Consider the following 16,741-nt stretch of genomic DNA (forward strand, 5'->3'; position numbering starts at 1 on the left):
CAAGTATGATTTCAAATGTTCTGCTTCCTCAGTTCTATAATCAATGCAAAGATGCAATGGGCTTTATTTTAAAAGAGGATTCACCAGAGTGCATTTTTTTCGTTTTCATTGTTTTGTAAGATGTTAGATTTTAAAGGAAAAATATTGTTTTCGCAGATGTACCATGGGGATTTAAGTAAGCATAGAAAAACTTCTGTACATTTTTTGAATTAGTAGCTAATAGTTCTTCTTAAAAATCATCATATTTAATACCCAGTGTTACCTTTCTCTTTGACCAACACATTGATCAAATACTCAGCATCTGCAATGATGGCTGAACTTCACAAGGGTGTGGTTGCATCTTTTACAGTCTGACCTAGAAACAAGTCAGTGGTTGAATTGCTGCCTAGTTTACTACCTTTTTTGATTTTCTGCTCCAGCAAGATATGAAGTGTGTCCATCAGTGTTGCAGTGCCATGGGAATCTAAAAATTTTGCAAATACTGTCTCCTCTGTCATGCTGCTAGACTGTGTCAAATAGTCAGGAGCTGTCCTAGCTTCCTGTACATGAAGAAATACCTATTTTACAAGTATTTTACATCAATTCTTAGACATACTTATTCCCTAGAAAGAATTCCCTAACCTGCTTTGAGTGGACTACACACAAACACAAAAAGACAAGCATGCATGGGTACAGGTTTTCTTCCAGATGAAGCCAGGGAAAAAGCTGTTGTATTTTAAACTACCAGCAGACCTCTTTTACAAATGCTTTCTGATATAAACAAATAATAAAAGTAAAACCTTCAGGGAGCATAAATGCAATAATATATAATGTAGCTTGTGCTGTACAGTGCTGAGAGAACAAAAACTATGAGCAGGGTTATAGGAAGATGGGTTGATGTTTTCTGCCCTTAGTTATTAGAGTCCTTAATGAATTGCACGTAATTCTCTTTTTCAGTACTTTCCTTTGCTCCATGCTGATAAATGTCCATATATGAGCATAGAACATGCCTAAAGCATAAGTAGTTACATATTAGGATATCATTTTCCTTCCTCTCAAAGTAGTGCTGGCTTCTCAGAGATGATTGTTCAGTCATCATTCCTTAGAGTATACTTAAATGAGTGATGACAATGTACCTTAAAGCCACCCCCAATCTTCCACTCCATGTTCACATTCCATTACAGTGAGCTCTGGTAGAGTAAGACCCTGGAGAGTAATGTTTTTACAGTCTCATTACCATGTAGTGTATTAGACCATGGCAAAAACATAGCATAACGAAAAATATATCCTGTTACAGTGAATGATCACTTGGCAGCAATGCTTATTTTAAAACTTTATCTAAGGCCTTTAAACTAAGCTTTCACCATCTGTTCTGCCTTCTAATTATACATGCAAAAAGAACATAATTCACAATTGTATCATAAAAGTGGGTAATGTAATTGATTAAATGATACTGCTGCATGTATCTGTGTTTAGTTATTCAGTGCCTCTGTTTTGCTTTCAGCTCATAAATCACTTTGAATACATTGTACAGTGACTTTTTCTTGGCAGACAGACAAGGATGTACTCTCACATTTGAGGGGAGGCAATGAACTGATGATAATGATGGATGGAAAGAGAATACCAGAAAGGTACAAATACTGTCAAACATCAAGTATTCATGCTCCAGTTCTTTGAAGGAGTTGGACCAACCTGCTTGCTCTCTTACATTACTTCAGAAAATGGTACCTCTTTGGCAACTGTCTTATATTAAGTAAAGAGCCAGGAATAAATTTCTTGCTTAAATGGCTCCTGACATTTTGTGTATACCTTTTTGCATGATGCTCCTAGGTATGTGTATTGTTATGAATGGAAACCTTGGAACTTTGTTTTGCTTAGTCATCCAGGTGCTTATATTACTTTCAAAAATGTTACAATGCATTCCATTTCTATTACATGCTAAATTTAAGTTATGTGCCTAGTGCCTTACGGAGTAAAAAATGCCTCTATGTTAAAGCAGCTAGGAAAAAAAGAAAGAGCTACAAAAAAAGAAAGAAAAATTAGTTGTAATTTGTTGCCACAAATAGGAAATTTATGAGTTTGCAGATTTCAAATAATAGTAAAACCTAAATAAAAGTGTCGTCTTTAAAATACTTAATTTAGTTAAGACCCTTGAATTCTTAAAACTAGCAGATTTTGATGAATCCATAGAAAATTCTGACTAGGAACTGGCAACCTAGCAGAAAGTCTATTTTAGTGGAAGTTTCCTTAGACAAGTTGAAGTAGAAATTTCAATTTCCTTCTACAAAACTAGCAAAACTATAGATTCCCTTCAGAGTCAACTGTCTGAAGATATACTTAGTACCATCTGCACTTCCATTTCATTTTCAGTGTCTCTGCACTAAGTTTTCTACAGTAATCTACTTTATGTACATTTTGCTACACATGGTGTCCCATAAGTGCATACATAAACTACAATGCACAAGAATACATTTGCTTTGATGAAAGAAAACACTAATTATGAAATCTGTTTTGAAAGATGCTTAAAATTAAGCAAAAGAAAATTTCATTGTTTCATTCCCTTAAACATTTTATCCATTTTGCATTATCTCCATTTATTCTGTAGGTTCTATGATTCTCACCATATTTTAGCTGACCTCCCCTCTAAAAGCTCTTCTCTGTTATCTTTGTCCCCTGACTTAAGCAAATAAGGAGAGAGACTTTTTGTGACATTAAGAGATATTCAATCCAGTAGTTTGGCCTCAATCTTCTTCCAAGGACTATAGTACACTCCCCAGCCATGTCTTGTCATGTCTTCTGCTCTTTCTCTAATGTCTTCTTCCCTCATTCTGACAGGTAATTTAGAAAGCCTGCCACATATCTTCCTTTCATCTGATTCAACTGGATGTGAATGGATTGAAAGATGGAATGTGGTGGAACAAAGCAATCTGCAGTGTATTTGAGGATTTTAATAAATATTTTAAAATATTTGTATTGACTTCACAAGGATTTCCTGAATATTATCAGTATAATCCAGACAGAGCACTACCATGATTTTGCCAGGAAGTAATATGTGGTAATTTCCTCAAGAGATTTTCTTTTTTTTAAACTATCAATAAATAATGCTTTCCCCTTGTACTACTATGTAAAATAGACATTTATGTTTAACATATGTTTGCTCAGAGGTAAAATAAATGTTTGATGGAGTGCTAAAAGCAAACATGAAAACTTAGATAAGCTTAAAACCCCACTAAATTTCTAGATGGATAATAGCACAGTTACTTAAAATCTTTGAGGATGTATTGCTCAGAAGAACAGACAAAACAGGCAGGTATCAAACTTGGCATCTATGTAAATCAATCAACCCCATAAACTATGGATGATACTTCATCTCAGAATGTATGGACATATGAAAAATATAATTTCTTTCACAGAGCTGAGCTCCAACACATGCAAGGAGATCAGAGGCCCAAGCACAGACTGTAAATGGTAGGATTAAAGCTGTAGGACTAGAGCCAAAACCACCCTCATCAGTGGCACTTCTTATGCTTACTTACAGTGGACTGTTAACTGTTCCATGAATTATTTATTCTGAAACCTGAATAGATATACCTTAGTTTATCCTGTAGATTATGAATGTAACTTCTGCAACTAGCCAGTCCTCTGGTATACCAGCACATTTTCACATTTTCACTTACTCAGCTTCACAAAATAAACTGCAGTCTGAAAGCAGAAAACCAACAAATGTTACCAAGTTCAGAGCAGGTTGCTATATTGGGGTTTCGTTAAGCTGAGTCAAATTGTTAAATCACTCACATTTGTTGTTAAAATGTTAATATTCTTCTAGAAGTCAATAACAAATGAGAAATTGTCTAGGAAAAAAAAAAGAAAAAACCCAGTTATTCCAGAGGCAAGTATCTCCAGTCTACACAAGTATAAGCAAGATTTAATTTTATCTTCTTTTTCCAACTTTCCAAACCACTGTTATTTTTTCACATGCTCTGTATTCTGCTGATCTACTGTGTTTCTCTCAACTTTTTAAAGTATTTATTTTATACTTAATTTTAATTCCTTTATATTGTCTCTTTTCTTTGGTTTTTGAACTTCAGTGGAATGTAATTATTTTTACTAGAATCCAAGTTTAACTTTCAAAATCACATTGTCCTCTTAAGTTTAAAACTGGGAAAAATACAAAAAAAATCCTTATTCTACTTAATCTTTAAAAACTCAGGAGAGTGAAGAAGGAAAGCTCTGAGGGTTCACTGCTTTTAAAAAGAGATTAATTTTTCTCTAAAGCAATGATTTAATATGTCAGATCTTTTGAGTTTTTCTTTAATCAGGGATCAGGCTTTTTTACTTTCCAGCAACCACAGGGATACTGAGCTTGACAATGTTTATTATAGATGTTACTTAAGCTGTAATATGGTTTTGAGATATGAAGTGAGTTTCAGAAAGAATCTAAGAGGCTCTCAGATCAGCAATGAGAATTTTTCCACAAGATAACTGTAAGTCATCTGCAAAGTAGACCTCTTTTGACCAGCTACCCAACTCACTTCCTCACATGCTAAAATTTAACTAGACTTTGCAGACTGATGGATTACAAAGCCAAAAGGGACTGTTTGGTTCATTCCCACTGACCTCCAGAATGGTCTGGAAACCTTTGCTGAATAAATCACTATTCCAAGGATTTTCAGTCAGGTGTCCACTGCTGCTGTTAAAATCTGGCAATGACTTGCAGCCAAGGTACCATTGACCCAGTGTTTCATAACTACTCTGTTCAAATATCTTCCTTATCTGAAGCCTCATACCAGCTAAAACCAGTCCCTAAAGTTACTCTGCTCGCAGGGCTCCACTCAGAGCTGGGCTGTGGCTGTGGGGAGCCGCAGTGGCCCTGGCGCCTGGCACCGTGCTGTGCTCCAGGGGCCACCTCAGTCTGCTGCCACCCCTGCCTGCGTGCCACGACAGGAGCAGTCAGTGCAGAAGGTGCTTTCCACCTTCCCCCGCCCCTCCTTGCCCTTAGAAACAAGGATTTTGGTATTTTTCTTCCTGCCCTGCAGTGCCCCGGCAAAGCTGGTGCTTTACAGCATTCAGCAGTGAGGGCGGTGTTGATGTGGCCATGACTGAATCCCTGTCTGGAGCTGGCCTGGCCATGGCTCTTCTTTGGAGGCCATCTGCTGTCTGTACTCAGCAGCAAAGCTGTGCCCATGAGCAGGAGCCCAGGAAACTGAGCTCCCATTAAATACCTGTGTGGGGACACTGTGGTCTGGGCAGGGCCCAGGAAGGCTGTTGGACATTGTAACTGTATTTTAGGATTTCTGATTAGTCAGCAACTTACACAGCTCTGTCCCTCAATAGGGAATGTAAGTCTACTTTGTAAGTGAGACTGTCAGTTAAATTTAACTGAATATCTAAGGCATACACTGGTCGAAGGTGATTCCATATAATAGACTGGCTGCTGGTGGACACACTTGCCATAGGTGCCAAAAGGAAGTGTGAACTAGCTATTAATACAAATACCCAAAAGCTCAACTCCTCCATCTCCAAAACCATCTCCAGTAAAGCCCTCTGGTACCTTCACAACTGGGGAATGTTTTGAGTCACTAACCCACAACACTCCAGTCTTTCACATACATGTCTAGCAGTGCAGACATTTGGAAATCAAATAATGTGCACTTCAAGTAGTAGAAGAGGCACGCTGAGAGCTCCTTTTCTGATTCTCCAAAATTAAAATTGAGACTGTGTTCTCTATGCCTTGATTCTGTCTTTAGAAGTAGTCATGCCTAATTAATTCTAAAGAGGCTTAATCTTTAGGCAGAAACAATCTCTAAAAATGGAATGAACTGATCTCCAAAAATGAAAACATTCTCAGGTAAAATTAAAAGAGTTGGTTTTGGTTGGTTGTTTCTGTTTTGTTTAACATAAGAAGTGAGTAATAGCATAGAGTTATTTACTTTGCATGTTGTATATACCTGTACTTTGAGAAGTTTTAACATCAAGACTTAAAAGACCTGTGTCTATACTTAAATGTGATTAGCATTTGTGCTCTGCAGCTGATGATGAGAAGACTCAGCTGTTGCTTAAAGTTCTGTGAGGGTCATGATGACCATTTTCTCAGGTTGATAATATATGAATAACCTTAGACTAATACTAATTAACTTTGTACAGTTTCTGCTGTAAATTATTTTCTGAGCCACTTAGGATTGCTCTCAGCCAATTGCATATATGGCAAAAGGTTAATTGTTTGTGAAAGACAAAGAAAAGGGCACCTCTGTGACTCCCAGTAGAAATTAAGGAAATAATGAAGTCTTTCCATGGGAATTAATTTACTTAACATGTGATGTACCAGCTGCAAAACTTGTAAAATATTCAAATACATACTTTCAAGAGAAGTGTTTGACTGCTCAGAGAGTACATTTATATAAATTATTGGCATGAATTTCTGCTTTGTTCAGAAGCCTGACTAGAAAAAGATGTGATAATTTAAATCTGTAGTTTTTGAGAGGAATTATATCATGGATACATACAAAATGCATGTATTTCCTGTATGCTGATTGAGAAATACTGGTCCAAATTACCCTACAGAGAGCTGGAAAATGTACTTATATACATGGCAGCCTCTATCAGACAGCTAGAGTTTGCATAATTATTGTGCCATGAAATATTTATGTGACATATAATTACCAGAAGAGATGTGAATTGCCAGTTGCACCCAAAAAATGGCAAAAGGAACTGCATGTGATGCCACACAATGATGTAGAACCTACTTAGATTTGATTTTTAATGCAGACTTTATGAAAACTTTTTCATTTATTTTAAGGCATTTGTAATACAATGTCTATACAATCTCTTCTGTTTCTGACTTTTCCTCTGTGAAAAAAAAAATTATTAACAGAGGTGTTGGCTGAAGAACTATGAAAATAAAATAAAAATTATTTCAAAAATTGTGTAAAATATTTTTGAAATTAAAGCCATAATTGGGACCTTATCAAGAAATTATTTTTTCATTCTTCACCAAAGTTACTTTTCTTCTACTCAAGGAGTAGTTTCCTTCTCTCTCCTGCTATTGTTTAGGGTAATACTTCCTCTTCTATTTGGGCATCTAGAGTTGATTGTGTAAACAGAGCTGAGATCAATCTTTGATGAATCTTATGTGTAAAGAGTTCACATGTGAAGAAAAAGGTTTTTGCAATTCAGGATTTTAGATACTTGTGGAATTTTTTTACTTGTGTATACTTATACATACTATTCTGTAAAAAGAAATAATGTGTGAAACATGTGAAACATAATAAAGAACAGTAAAAATAGTTTGGAATATGTATGGGGTAGTGAAACAAAAAGTTAGAAAATTAGCATGAGGGAAAACTGATGGTCAAAGTAAGGTAGAAGAAAGGTAGGTTTTGGTGGTAAAAATTATGCTGATGGTTTAATTTTGTACAGCTGAAATCACTGGGCTGGTTAAAACTTGGGCTTTGGGTAGATTTTAAGGTGCATTGTATATTTTTCTTTTATAAGTTGATTTCTTGGTCATCAGTATCTAATCATGTCCTGGGTGAAATGTCAACTTCAAGGAATTCAGTGACTTTTTTCTCCTTCTGTCAAAGATAAGCCAGACTTCATTCTTGTACGTGTTTGTTTCTTTACTAATGCTGGTTAACCATAAGAAGGAAACTGTTTATAATGGAAAACCAATCTTCTTTTCTCCATAATTACTATTTCCAGCCGCTGCTGGTTCTCTAAACTGGGAGTCGTGATATTTCCTTGTAGGATAGGCCAGAAGTTCCTCCCCTTATCAAGAGTGGCAGAGTCAGCAACATTTTTGGCCAGCAGAACTTCATTGCCTTGAAATGTTCTTGGTAAGTGAGTAATATTTGAGTGGATGTTGTTATCACTGCCATGCAGATAAAGAAAATTCAGTATAAAGCAGCATGCTATATTAAAAAACAAAACCCACACGGAACTTTTAAACAGCTCTTCTATGGCCGGAAAGGAAAAATGAATCATTGTTAAAGTAGAGGCAATAGAGAGAAGCTGCAAACCCAGTTATTTTTACTGAAAATTTTGACAAGGAATCAAGTCATACCAATTTGAACTGAAAAAGGTAGTATTTTCTGGGCAAAGTTTCATTTGAAAAACTGATTTAAAGTAATTCAGGAGAATCAAATGGAGAAAACCTTTAGGGTTACAGGTGTCTGATTTCCTGGCTGTAACTTATACAAGAGCCAGTCTGAAAGAAGGTTCACACCTTTAGGTGTACTGTCATTTTTTTCTTCTATTTGAAGCTCAGTAAATGAAAGTTTTAGTTCTAGGGCTCTGAAGCATATTTCTGATTATATGGAAGAGCATAATCATTGCAGGAGAGCTGACTATCACCACTGAATGTTTAGAAAGAACAAAAGAAATTAAGAAATATTCTCTTCTCACAGAAATTATACTTACCAGCTCCCTGAAGAGGGGTGTTGGAGTCCTTTACAGTTGGGATCTGTGGAGTCATACTGTAAAGAGGACAGTGTTTAGAGGATTAGTTTTCTCCTATGTAAATAGGAAGGAAATTAAATTGCTGTTACAGTGAATAGTTATGATTGCAGAACAATTCTTTTGTAGTTCAAGTTGCAAGCAGGAGACAAATTACAAAATAAATGGTGATTTCTTTTTACAGTTGAGACTGGCTACAGATTTTCCCACAGCCTTCTGTTGAAGCATTCAGGTTACACAAAAACAGTGAATTTGGCAAACTTACAGTACTTGGCCTTTTTTTTTGCAAATGGTTTCAGTCATACAGTTGTTTTCCTGCCTTTTGCAGACAGGTCTGGCTCACATAGCACTGCTTGAAATTTGGTGTGTGAAAAATACTAAGCTTTAGAGTAGAATAGAAATTATGTGATGAGTATTTTGATTTTTGGCATGTAAGTAGACACATTTTGGCAGTGTCTGTTATTGAATTAAAGGAAGAATGTTCACCAAAACACTCAGAAAGAAAAAGATGTATAGAAATCTGCAAACCTGGGTGTGCAGCAATTCCTACAGTGAAGATAACTTCAGCAGAAACTGGAATAATAAAAAAAAGATAAATAATTACGGTGTTCAATTGTTATGAGTCTAAAAGATTAAACAAATACATTAGAAAGAACATTTTGCTTTTTCAATTTTTTCTTCTTGACAAATTGATGACATTAAAGCTTTCAGCACTTTGTTTCATATTTAGCTCATGAAATTCTAGATCAGAAACATGAATCTAAAATATCTGCTTTCTTTTAAAATTTTAAAAATGTTCTGGCTTGAGTGGTTAGGATGCTTGGAGAAGGTGATTTTTCTGCACCTATTTGGACACTATTCTGTTCTCTTTTTTTACACTTATTATTAAACCTTTGTTTCTTTTTTCGAAGAAAAAGTTAGATTTAGAGAAATCTGTGTAGATGTGCAGTCTTGAACATTGTCCTTTTCTGTATTTTCACAGGTTAATTTTCATTGTAAGGATTCTTTTTACGGAGAATTCTAATACTAATGAACAATGCATTTTAATTCTTCTATAAAAAGAATAATAACTATTTCTTATAATGATAATGTAGAAGTATTAGTCAAATGCTACCATTTAAAAGATTCATAAGCCTTATTTATAAATGCAGATTGAATAAAACATCAATAAAATTGTCCTGAAAGAGAACAAAGAGGACATAATAACATTTTTCATTGCATTTGATTAATCTGCTTTCAACAAATTTGTAATTTAGACTGTATTTTAGTTTATGTTTAGACTTGGAATATTTTAAGCTGGAAATGTTATATTTTGGTGTATTCTGCTTTTTTACATATGCCATGTAATTAGGAACACTGCTTAATATTTATTAGGACTTTTTAACACAAAGGATGATATTTTGTAAAAAAATACTCCTGCATTAAGATACACTTAAGGTTGGCTTTCACAACTTAAAAGAAACAGGGTCTCTATTTTCATCTGTTCCTCAGTTTAAGACTCTAGAAATATTTAGAATATCTTTCTGGTTTAGGAGTTGATTAGTCACTCTACCAAACATAATTTGAAATTTCAGTTTGTTGTAGAATATACTTGACTTTGTTCTTAGCAGAATTCATTCTTTTATCTATATTTTGCTTATCAAAGAGAAGGGAGGCTGTTTAGGTTTTCAATTTAACTAACCAGTTTACAATTTCATCATTATGTACATGAACGTGAGTATGTATATGAGCATGAGTTCAGCTGGGCCACTGCAGTGCTTTGTGGGTTGAAGGCTTGCAAATAACAAGTGGGTACAGTGACAAACTGCAGCATTTGGCTAAAAGACCAACTCCCCTGGAAGCTTCCAGAACTGTGATCACTTCAGGTGAGTAAGGAGATGAACTTCCCAATTATGTAACTCTGAGTGAATCTAGTTCTCTATAGAAACCCTTCATGAGCTCACTCAGCCACTCCTATGCATTTGCCTAAAATGTTCTTCTAGTTTCAAGCAGTCAAAAAATATTTCAAGAAATGTTTCTGTAGGTGTTTATACAGAAATACAACAAAGGCTTCAACAAAGATTTATGGTCTAATGGATCCATTTGTTTAGTCACTTTTCTGTAATACACTATAAATGTAATATTAAAATTAAAATTATGATTACATTATAATTAATTTGAGCATTAGAACAAATTTGAGCATTAGAACACTGTATTTGGAAGCATTACAAAGTTTGTTTGTCAGATTAAAGAAAATGAGATAGGCACGTTTGCACAAAACACTCAAGTAATGGAGTTTGTCAACTTCTGGAAATGTTTAAATATTTTCTTTTATGATTTTTAGTCCAGCTCTCTTTTCTGTTTGGAGATTAAGCTGGAATTTACAGAGATTGCAGGAATTAGTTAATATGTGCACTGGTATGACTTGCATGTTCTGTTATTTACAAAAGTACTGCTTTATGGGGGAAGAAAAATCCATTGTTGTTGTAAAGAGAATGCTTGATATGGCATACACACACTGTTATTCCTCTCAAGAGCAGCTAGGAGAGACTTGATGCATCTTGGAAGTTGTATGACATGATTTATGCATGCTTTTTTCTGAAATGTTTGGGCAATAATAAATACAATATATTTTTCTGTAACTTTGAATACTCAAATAATGCTTTATTCATAAGCAGAAATTTTATTCTAAAAGTAAAAGCACACAAAAATTATATCAGCAAGTTCTCTCAATATTTGAAAATATTGTATGTGAAAAGTAGTTACAAGTAATCTTCGCAGTTAGATGTGTGGCTATAAATTGGTTTGTGGTACAATGAAGACTATTCATCTCAACACATTAAATAGTCTATATTATTGGTAAATATTTCATATTAAAAATCTGTAAATACTTCTACCATTGGCTGAAGTAGATGGGAACATATCTAAACATGTTTCATTCGAGATTGTTTTTTTTAAATTTGCAGATATAAAATCTGTATTGTTCATAGCTACTAGAGATTAAACCTTCTCCCTGGAAATGGCAAATATAATGGCAGAAATCCCTTGTTCATGGATGGATGTGTCTGAGTTTACTCTGTTAGTATTTTTAGTATTCTTCCTGTAATACCAGGGATAGCAGAGTGTTACTGACTTTATTAGTGTCAAAGCAGTACAGTTTGCCAGTGAACATGCTGAGAAAATCACAGCTTTGATAATGAAAGCTGGAAAGACAAATGCTGCAATTTTCTGTAACACATTTATGGTTTGTATGCGGCTGGAGATTTTCACACATTATAGTTTTTGTAAGTGCTTCACATGTGCCTCTAACATATTTTTGTTAGTGTTCCATATTCTAAGCTTAACATAAGCAGGATAATCCTAAACAGTTGTGGTTGTGAGAACATAGCTACACAGAATATTTCATATTCTGCCTATCGTTGGATATTCTGTATATAGTATATCATTCTGTACTACAGTATATTAAATTAACTGTAAAATAGGATTCTTGACTTTTTTCTATATAATCCCATGGCTCTTCTAAAGAGGTTAGAACAGTAAGTTTGGCAATGTGTTATAATACTTCATAGTCCCCCATCAACTTAATATCTAATGGGTTAAAACATATTTGAATTCAGAACCATAACTTCTGGGGGACCTCTTGCTCTCATGAGGTTTCATTTCTAATGGCAGAAATCAGTTGTTATCTAATATTAGGCTATGCTCAAAATAAAGCTGAATGTTAGATTTTTAGTTCTGACTTGTAAAGAACAAACAATAGGAGTGAGCTTTGATCTGCAGAATGGAATTCTTACATCTCTGTTTCATGATGTCTGCAATTCACAATACATTCCTCTTACCTACACATTTTCTTTTTTAATTTATCTGTGTTTACACGCTGTTATGAAGAAAGCAAGCAAGAACAGTTCTGACATATGCATTAGGGTTTCTGCTACTTTGATGTGGTAGGGAGCTGTTTATCTGCTGCAAGACTGGGCTATCGGTTGGCCACAACCAGAGAGGCCACACAAGTGTGGTTTCTAGAACACATCTACAGGAGGAAGTTCATAGTACTAAACAGACCTGGAAAATTCTCAAGGCCAGGGATAAGAGACTGTCTCTACCCGGGAAAGAGGCTGAGGTAAAAATGTCATATTAGCCAAAACCCATTTCTTTCTGGCTGACCAAAGGCAGGGGAAAAAAGTATTTGAAGCAGTTTCCAAACAATTTGCTCCTCAGGTCAGTCTATGTCTTTGCTACTTGATCACCAGTTACCACCTCTACCACCACCTCTACCTTGTTCTTTTAACTGAGATAATCCGTTGATTGTGAAAGTCTGCAATGTATATAAATATACTTGACTTCTTAAAACTACATTTAAATATATGTTTATAATTTAATACATTTTATATCTGATTTTTAATATATTTAGATGTAAGATGCATTTATTTTTTTGTTCATGTACTCAGTGACCCCTTTTATCTGTATTATTCACTCAGAGCGGTTACTACAGTGAAAGCTACTATGGATAGAGAAGTTTATGCTAACAAAGGGCTTAAATTTAGTTGTGTGTGTTAAATAGTCATTCCTTCCTGCCTCTGAACCAAGAGCAAAATGGGAATTGGATTTTCTTGTGATGTTTTTGCTTTTATTTTTTTCCCCTCCTGTAATTAGTAATATATCCACTGATGATGTCAAATATTATTTATAAACAAACCTGATCTTTCCAAGAATTTTTCCTACTACCTCTTTATAATTTTTTACATAAAAGTAAACAATTTATACAGGCCACTGAAGAAATATTTGGTTCACCCAAGCTAGGATTAGAATCTACTGGTGGCATTGTTTAACAAAAGTATTCAGGAACATGAGCAGTAGGGGAGATTTTATTTTCAAGTTCAAGATCTATGAAGCAATCATCTTTGTGCAGTTGATCTGAATAATTTTATGCTGGAGAGCATATTTTCCCTGTATTAAAGTAAAAACTGCTTATCTCAGTGGTGAGCAAAGTCTGTGCCTCAAATACAAATGAGTAAGTAAACTGACTTCTGAGGAATGCTTCTCTGTGCTCATAGCAAAGCTGAGTTCTTGGAGAAATACAGCCATTTGAAGCTTGTGAAGGGTAGTGTTCTAAAACCATTCTTTCCTGTTCATTTACAGTGCAGATGGTACAAGCATTTATTCGAAAGAGAATGTATTGTTAGAATAGTCTAGACACACTATGATCAAGGGACCACAAATGGAAACAATTTGGGGTTGAAAACTTTTTATCTGATTACAAGGATAACAACTTGACAATCAACCTGGCAATTTTGTATGATTAGAAAAGTGATGTTCATGTTGATTTCTCATCATGTTTCCAAATAGAAACAGATTTCTGCCACATATCACAGACCATTTTTCTTATAAATGACTCTCTATCTAAGTTTCAATCAACACTTTCAGCTATTCCACACACGGAGCTGTGCTGTTGTTTTGACAGGCAAAGACACATCAAAATCTTGTATTAGTCACTTTCCACACTACTGAGTCTATATGAAGGCCTTGGAAAAATGAAACCAGAAAATAATATTTTTTTTTAAGGTTTTGGTTTACATCAAATCTGAATTTATGTAAAAATAGACTCCTTAGAGAGGATCTTCTGCTGAACTAAACATGTTTATTTATTTGAATGCCTATCTAATTTTGAATCTTTTATTTCCAATTTGGGCAAGATAATTTAAGGTTATAGGGCTGCTTCTGGTCCTAGACACTTTTACTGAAAGGAAATAGGTTGAGACAGTCTGATCTATTTTTATATTTTTACTTTCTTACAAAGCACTGTTATGACAACTCATGATTCACAAAGTTTAATGTGGTATGATAAGTTTAATGTGATATATTATAAATAAACACTTTCCTCATTTTTTGGTCTTTTTTATACTGTTCTCAATACATTTGATGAAAACATTATACTATAGAGTAGATGAGGTTTGGGGGCATCTAATCTTGTTCTGTGAGTTAATTTTAGTCAAGGATTTGTCTCTGTAAAATTTTCTCTATCTTGGTCTGAAGATACCAAGGGAGTACAGGATTCTGCCTTTTCCCCTTTCCATAAGCTATGTATTCAGATAAGTTTTACTGAGCTTGTCTGAGTTTTCTGTTGAAAGTAAGAATGAAAGTACAAGTGTGAATTAGCATTTGATGAAAAAGCTGACTTGAGTTACAGAGATAGGATGATTTTAAAATTTATTTTCTTCCATTTAAGTTTTAGCTTGGACTTCAGTCTGTGTCCATCTGAAAATTCACCTGCAGGGTAGAAATTACTGAAGTTATTTTACATTAAATGTTTTAACAGTAGAGGCAGGACACCAGCAGAATTCTTCAAAAGTTTGTGCTCTTCTGAAGTCTTCACAAATTGCTGTATGAAAAGATTTTGTTGGCTTTTTTAGTTTACTGGTGATTCCTGGTATTAAAGAAAAAAAGATGATCTATTAAGAAATTTCAGATAATTATAGCAACACACATGACTTAAAAGCAAAATGATGATGAAATCCAACTTAGATAAATGTAAAATCATGCAAGAAAGTGAAAAGTCCTAATATCACATTCAAAATAATGGGGTCTGAACGGGCCATTGCTACACAGGAGAACTGGGGATTATAGAAGGTCCATGAGTATGTCAGGCCAATGGAGAAGCAGGGAATAAAACAAAGAACATAAAAGTGCTAAAATCTACATCCATTTTTTACCTTGGTAATGATATGACTGTTCTGCTCCTATTTCAAAAGCAATCTAGTAGACCTGGAAAAGGTACTGAGAGAGACCTGCAGGATTACCAAAATGATGGAATAGCTTCCACACAAGGAGATGTAGAGAATTTAGAGAAGAGTACACATAGAAATTTGGAACCAGGAAATCCTCTGCTTACTTTCCTTCACACTTTGCTTGTTCTCCTTAGTATAAAGCAATCCTATGGTATTGATCAGTATTACCACAAGAAGTTATCAGAGCTTCTCAGGAATACTATTTCCATCACAGTTGGATTTCACTGTTAGGTGTTCGCATTCTTCAAGTGTTGGAGGAAGGCTATAGTTCATTCTTGTTCTTACTTAGTTAAAACTGTGTACTTAATGGTTTTACTTCCATTCCCTGTTTCTCCTGCTTATATTTTTCCTTAGTGTTTTACTTTGTTCTGTAGAAAGGAAAGGAAAAAACTCACAGGAAAGAGCCTGGAACAGGTAGAGTTGGCAATCACTCCTAACACTGCTTAAGAAGATGATACATTGTGGAAGTGAAAGATATTGAATCAGTGTTAAGAACCCCCATAAATTAGAGAGAAAATTGGGTTCAACCAAATAGCATTTATCAAATAAAATGGAGGAGAACTCAGGGGAATATAAACAATAAATTGACTCACTCAAGTTATTTTTAACTCTGAATTTTTCCTGGTACTCTGCTTCTGCTTTTCCTCTGCCCATAAATTTGTTGGTCACCAGTATGTAATATTGCCCATTTTGGGCACTGCCTGAACTTGCCTGTGAAATTAATCAATAACTCATGTCCTCTTTGTTTCAGCTGTGTTCACATCCAAAGCTTGTTATTCTCATCTTCTCAGTTTTTCTCTCCTGATAGAAGGAATATGTTTGATTTTGTGTGTGTGTAAATCTGTGATGTTCCAGACTCTATCTAAACACTGTTTGTTTTCTGCTTAGGGTCATTTTGTCTACAATCTTCCAGTGCCATGGAAGCCAGGAGGACTCCATGGAGAAGTAATTTAGTGCAATATAGCACAAAACCATTTCATCTTATCTACTTATTCTTATTTTAAACCTCATAATTTGAACTAATCAATTTCTGTGTTTTGAAAACTAAATTGTTCCATGCCTATGTTTGAAAAAAGCATTAATTGCAGGAATAATGTTGGATCTGAATTACACATGTCACCAAGAATGAGACTGCCATTTGATCATTTGTCTGTTAACTCTGGTAATTCAAAATGCATTTGAATTCCTAAATGCTGACAAAAGATTGTAGACAATATACAGTAATGGGAAAATTTATCACTAAAATTAAGTTGCAAAGCACCGGGCTGATTTTCAGATAGTTCCGACACTCCTTGGGAAATTATGATTACAGCATGATTAGTCATTCATATATTTCAGTACAGCTCCTTTTTTAAGCATAGTTCATCAAAGACAACAAAGATGATGGGTCTGGAGCAGATGAAGGAGTTTGGGGTGTTTAACCTGGCAAAAAGGAGGCTCAGGCAAGATCTTATTGCCCTCTACAACTACCTGAAATGAGGTTGTAGTGAGGTAGGAATCAGTTTCTCCCCAGTTAACCAGAGATGGGACAAGAGCAAACTACCTCA

General features: G+C 34.8%; 1 protein-coding gene across 1 annotated transcript in view; it reads left to right on the top strand.

The window, feature by feature from the left end:
• Positions 1-15,715, top strand: part of DNTT (DNA nucleotidylexotransferase) — a 184,145-nt gene extending 168,430 nt beyond the window's left edge. Inside the window, exon 15 of the mRNA XM_085582593.1 lies at positions 1-15,715. This exon is cut by the window's left edge and continues 13,171 nt beyond it. The gene's annotated coding sequence lies outside the window, so the exon portion shown is untranslated.
• The last annotated feature ends 1,026 nt before the right edge of the window (positions 15,716-16,741 follow it).

The sequence above is a fragment of the Lonchura striata genome, chromosome 6, assembly GCF_050655825.1.
Source record: "Lonchura striata isolate lonStrDom1 chromosome 6, ASM5065582v1, whole genome shotgun sequence".
Taxonomy (NCBI): Eukaryota; Metazoa; Chordata; class Aves; order Passeriformes; family Estrildidae; genus Lonchura; species Lonchura striata.